Genomic DNA, 6,674 nt, shown 5'->3' on the forward strand with positions numbered 1-6,674 from the left:
GTTTACTATTTCCTTAGATTTATTGAAAATCGCGTCTCCAAACACATTAATATGGAGAACAAGATGAACGGTTCGGATCAACCATTAGGATTTTGAAAACTCAAAATCTGAGCCGTTGCATGGAGGGGTTCTATGCTATGCATAGCATGCTAGCATATTCCTATATATATATATATAGAGAGAGAGAGAGAGAGATAGGCTATGGTGCATTGCAATACATCGAGGGGTTTGTGCATTGGACCATAAATCTAAAATTCAAAATCCAAATGGCCGATCCAAACCATTCATCTTGTTCTCCATATTAATATGTGCTTGGAGACCAAATTTTACATTTTTATGAATTTTTATACTATTTATTAATTATTTTACAAAATTGTTGATCCAACAGTGGCTGCTGATTTTACTGTTTTGTTAAGCCACTGTTGGATCACCAATTTTGTAAAATACTTAATAAATAGTAAAAAAATTCACAAAAATGTAAAATTTGGTCTCCAAGCACATATTAATATGGAGAACAAGACGAACGGTTTGGATCGGTCATTTGGATTTTGAATTTTAGATTTATGGTCCAATGCACAAACCCCTCCATGCATTGCAATACACCATAGCTCATCTCTCTCTCTCTCTCTATATATATATATCTATATATATATATATACATATATATCATAGATTTAAAGATCCAACTGTTGATGGGAAGTGGAAATCAATTCTCATTGCCAAAGATAATCTCAATGGTTTAGATTCTAATAGTTTTTCATCTTTTTGGTCTAGTATTTTAGATCTTACTCAAATATTTGATATGGGTATTAGTCGGGTTGTAGGCGATGGTTCCAATACTTCTTTTTGGTTCTATAGATGGCATGGCAATGACAGTTGTGCTTTATATTGTTGTTTCCCTAATCTTTGTAGAATTATTTCTAACCCTAATATCATTATAGCAGATGTGTTCACTAATTTCCCCTCCTCATTTCAATTTAATAGATAATTAACTGGTATTATATTTTCTGAATGGTTACAACTTTTAGGGCTTTTCTCTTCTTATTCATTAAATTCATCATGTCCTGACAGATTATTATGGAGATGGAATTCGTCTGGTCTTTTTACTGTAAATTCTCTCTATAAATGGATGTCCTTTAGAGGTGTTCCAACTAGTATTTATAATACTCTTTGGAAGGCAAAGATTCCACTTAAGATTAAGGTTTTTGTTTGGTTACTTAGGCACGATAAAATACTTACTAAATTCAATTTACAATCAAGAGATTGGCATGGTACTGTTGATTGTGTTTTCTGTGGTGCCCCAGAAACTGTAGATCACCTCTTTGTTACTTGTCATTTTATTTCTTCTTTATGGTCTTGGATTGGTAACCATAACAACTTTCTTTTTAATTGTACTAAGGTGTCTGATCTTTGGTATTTCGATTATTGGATTCCATTAAAGGATTCACTACTAGTGGAACTGATTAGGGCTGCAACTCTTTGGATTGTATGGTTAACACGAAATAAGATTTGTTTTCAAAATTCTCCTATACCTTCTATTAGGTCTGTAGCTGCTTCTATTATTGCTTTAACTTCATTTTGGTGTAAGTCGCACTTAGATAATTCTTATTTCAAGTTATCTATGATTATGCCTTTTGATGTTTCTTATTTGCCTCAGATAGGGCCTCTGATAGTATTATACGACACGGATGCATAGGACTAGGACAGCTCCCCGCTAGATTTAGATGAGGACCCTGGTCTTGGTTTAGAAGGGTTGGACCTAGCTGATTATTTGAGTGACAGAGCCGTTATTGATGCTATTGATTGTGTTGTTGGCCTTCTGCCCAGTATTTCATCTTCATCAGCTAGTGCCTCCTCTTCTAATGATATAGCCATTTCTGATTCCATTTAGTATTACTATTTCATGTTATGCTAGTATGATTTTGTTAGTTTTTTTTTTTTTTACTTTTTTGGTTATTAGGTGTCGATGGATTGTATGCTAGCACTTTATTTTGGACATGTTGTATAAACTTTTTATTTCATAATGAAACCGGTGGTAAAATACCACTTTTGTCAAAAAAAAAAAAAATATATATATATAGAGAGAGAGAGAGAGATAGGCTAATGTGTTTTCGGTAGCATATGGGCCGAAATACACACGGTCCAAATTTGAAATTTCAAAATTCAAAAAGTCGATCTGAACCGTTCATCTTGTTCTCCATATTAATATGTGTTTGGAAACCAAATTATACATTTTTTGGAATTTGTTTCCAATTTCTTTAGATTTATTGAAAATCATTGTTTTCAGCAAATCTGGACCATAAAAAAACAGCGATATTCAATACATCTAAAGAAATAGTAAGAAATTTCCAAAAAATGTAAAATTTGGTCTCCACACACATATTAATATGGAGAACAAGATGAACGGTTCGGATCGACCATTAGGATTTTGAAAACTCAAAATCCGAGCCGTTGCATGGAGGGGTTCTATGCTATGCATAGCATTCTAGCATATTCCTATATATATATATAGAGAGAGAGAGAGAGATGGGCTATGGTGCATTGCAATGCATGAAGGGGTTTGTGCATTGGACCATAAATCTAAAATTCAAAATCCAAATGGCCGATCCAAACCGTTCATCTTGTTCTCCATATTAATATGTGCTTGGAGACCAGATTTTACATTTTTCTGATTTTTTTTACTATTTATTAAGTATTTTACAAAATTGTTGATCCAACGGTGGCTTAACAAAACAGAAAAATCAGCAGCCACCGTTGGATCAAAATTTTTGTAAAATAATTAATAAATAGTAAAACAATTCAGAAAAATATAAAATTTGGTCTCCAAGCACATATTAATATGAAGAACAAGATGAACGGTTTGGATCGGCCATTTGGATTTTGAATTTTAGATTTATGGTCCAATATACAAACCACTCCATGCATTGCAATGCACCATAGCTCATCTCTCTCTCTCTCTATATATATATATATATATATATCATAGATTTAAAGATGCAACTGTTGATGGGAAGTGGAAATCAATTCTCATTGCCAAATATAATCTCAATGGTTTAGATTCTAATAGTTTTTCATCTTTTTGGTCTAGTATTTTAGATCTTACTCAAATATTTGATATGGGTATTAGTAGGGTTGTAGGCGATGGTTCCAATAATTCTTTTTGCTTCTATAGATGGCATGGCAATGACAGTTGTGCTTTATATTGTTATTTCCCTAATCTTTTTAGAATTATTTCTAACCCTAATATCACTGTAGCAGATGTGTTCACTAATTTCCCCTCCTCATTTCAATTTAATAGACAATTAACTGGTATTATATTTTCTGAATGGTTACAACTTTTAGGGTTTTTCTCTTCTTATTCTTTAAATTCATCATGTCCTGACAGATTATTATGGAGATGGAATTCGTCTGGTCTTTTTTCTGTAAATTCTCTCTATAAATGGTTGTCCTTTAGAGGTGTTCCAACTAGTATTTACAATACTCTTTGGAAGGCAAAGATTCTACTTAAGATTAAGGTTTTTGTTTGGTTACTTAGGCACGATAAAATACTTACTAAATGCAATTTACAATCAAGGGATTGGCATGGTACTGTTGATTGTGTTTTCTGTGGTGCCCCAGAAACTGTAGATCACCTCTTTGTTACTTGTCCTTTTATTTCTTTTTTATGGTCTTGGATTGGCAACCATAACAACTTTCTTTTTAATTGAACTAAGGTATCTGATCTTTGGTATTTCGATTATTGGATTCCATTAAAGGATTCACTAATAGTGGAACTGATTAGGGCTGCAACTCTTTAGATTGTATGGTTAACACAAAAGAAGATTTGTTTTCAAAATTCTCCTATACCTTCTATTAGGTCTGTAGCTGCTTCTAATATTGCTTTAACTTCATTTTGGTGTAAGTCGCACTTAGATAATTCTTATTTCAAGTTATCTATGATTATGCCTTTTGATGTTTCTTCTTTGCCTCAGATAGGGCCTCTGATAGTATTATCCGACACGGATGCACAGGACCAGGACAGCTCCCCGCTAGATTTAGACGAGGACCCTGGTCTTGGTTTAGAAGGGTTGGACCTAGCTGATTATTTGAGTGACAGAGCCGTTATTGATGCTATTGATTGTGTTGTTGGCCTTCTGCCCAGTATTTCATCTTCATCAGCTAGTGCCTCCTCTTCTAATGATATAGCCATTTCTGATTCTATTTAGTATTACTATTTCATGTTATGCTAGTATGATTTTGTTGTTAGTTTGTTTTTTTTTTAACTTTTTTGGTTATTAGGTGTCGATGGATTGTATGCTAGCGTTTTATTTTGGACATGTTGTATAAACTTTTTGTTTCGTAATGAAACCGGTGGTAAAATACCACTTTTGTCAAAAAAATAATATATATATATATAGAGAGAGAGAGATAGGCTAATGTGCTTTCGGTAGTATATGGGCCGAAATACACACGGTCCAAATTTGAAATTTCAAAATTCAAAAAGGCGATCTGAACTGTTCATCTTGTTCTCCATATTAATATGTGTTTGGAGACCAAATTATACATTTTTTGGAATTTGTTTACTATTTCTTTTGATTTATTGAAAATCGTTGTTTTCAGCAAATCTGGACCATAAAAAAAACAGCGATTTTCAATACATCTAAAGAAATAGTAAAAAATTTCCAAAAAATGTAAAATTTGGTCTCCACAAACATATTAATATGGAGAACAAGATGAACGGTTCGGATCGACCATTAGGATTTTCATAACTCAAAATCCGAGCTGTTGCATGGAGGGGTTCTATGCTATGCATAGCATGCTTGTTACGTTACGAAATTTTAACAATTAATTTTTAATGATTTAAAGGCAAGAATCGAAAATTTCGCTAACAAAATAGAAACTTAAACCTTAAATAATGCTTCTCTAAAGAAGCAAGTCAAGTGTGAATCGAAACCGCATTGAAATTTCGAGATTTTGAGACCGTATTGGCTGAGTTCGGATGGGTTGACCCGCACTGCGGATGGGTGCGTCTGCACTCATGAAATCATGTGTTGATCTGAATTTTCTGAAATTCTTCTAAGTGCTGAGTGCGGATGGATAGACCCGCTCTGCGGGTGGAATGCATCCGCATTAGGCTCGGACTTTTTCTGAAATCTTGTCGAAAATTGACTAAGTGCCGAGTGCGGGTGAGTGACCCGCACTGCGGATGAGTGCGTCCGCACTCAGGGATTTTTCTGTGTTAGTTTGCATTTTTCCAAAATCTGTCAAGTCCCGAATGCGGGTGACCGGACCCGCACTTCGGATGAAGCAATCCGCACTGAGATATTTTTTTGCGTTTTCTGAGCCGTCTAAATTATGCCAAGTGCCGAGTGCGGGTGAAGTGACCCGCACTACGGATGAGTGCATCCACACTCAGAGTGTTTTTAACCCTAAAACTCAAATCGAACCTTCTCTCTCTTCCCACAGCCCTATTTCCCCATTTCCCCATTTTTAAGTGTGATTAAGCCAAAGATAGAGAGAGAGCTCCAAGTGCAGGCAAATCACACTAAAGCTCAGGAAATCGAAGGTGGAGCCGAGATATTGGCCGTAGATCTCTCCTAACCTTCTGATTCGGTATTTCTTTCTCTCATTCTCTCTCTCGAAAAACTCAGATTTCTCGATTTCTCAGATTTTCATTTTAAACTCGAGATTTGTGTTCGAATTGCTCGAGGATTAGTTCCTTTACACCTCTTGCTTGTTTATGTGTCAATCTTTTTCCCGATTTTCCTTCGATTTGGGATTTCAATTTTTAGGGTTTTCGTGTCAAAACCTAAATTGAGTATAATCGTGAATTGACTAGTTTAATCCAACCGATTAGACTTATAATCGGTAAGGTTACCCTTTGATCTTGAATTTCTAGAACGTTTAACGGCTAATTTGAGGTTTTGACCCAATTAGGGTTAACCACTCGGTAAGTCGAATTGTTACGGGAACCAAAGTAGTGAACCGGTAAATGAAGTGTTACCAAAGTGAAATTAGATATGGCAGAGGACCTAGATGTAAATGTGTGAGATTTTTAGTAAGAAAAGAGGAATCAAAAGAATCGGTACCAAAGCATAAGAATTGATTTAGGAATGTATAAACCATTAATAAACTAAAGTAAACGTATAGACCACTGAACTCGAATTAAACCAGGCCTACTTGTAATATAGGTGTAGACTCGGTCGAGCAAGACTTTGCTGGACATTTCGAGACGCCTGAACCATAATTTAAGCGGTACGCTCGTCGTAATCAGGTGCGGGATTCTTTGACTTGTTTAATACTTTATTTTCAGGAATTAAACTGTTTATTCGTTTGTCATGTTGAATATCTGATTGATTGCATCATTGAATTGTGTAAAGCATTTGCATAGCCCAATCAAATTAAACTCGAATTTATGTGACTTGAGTGATTTGCATGCTGGTATGGTTGTTGGTTGTGTCGATCTATTATGATCTGATTTTGATTGAAAGTCACCACGAACTATGTATGTGAATGGATTTACGAAGTTAAGCACTTGGATCCAATGAATTTGCAAAGTCGGGCTGTATGCTGACTTTGATTCCCAGGATCCTAATGGCCTTAGGTGAACGGCCCTCAATGTTTCCCAGTACCGGTTGGGACAAGGGAGGGTGATTATGTTTTGATGTATGTGAATTGGAATCGTGGGTGACTAG

This window comes from Carex rostrata, chromosome 27 (assembly GCF_964058835.1).
Source record: "Carex rostrata chromosome 27, lpCarRost1.2, whole genome shotgun sequence".
Lineage (NCBI taxonomy): Eukaryota > Viridiplantae > Streptophyta > Magnoliopsida > Poales > Cyperaceae > Carex > Carex rostrata.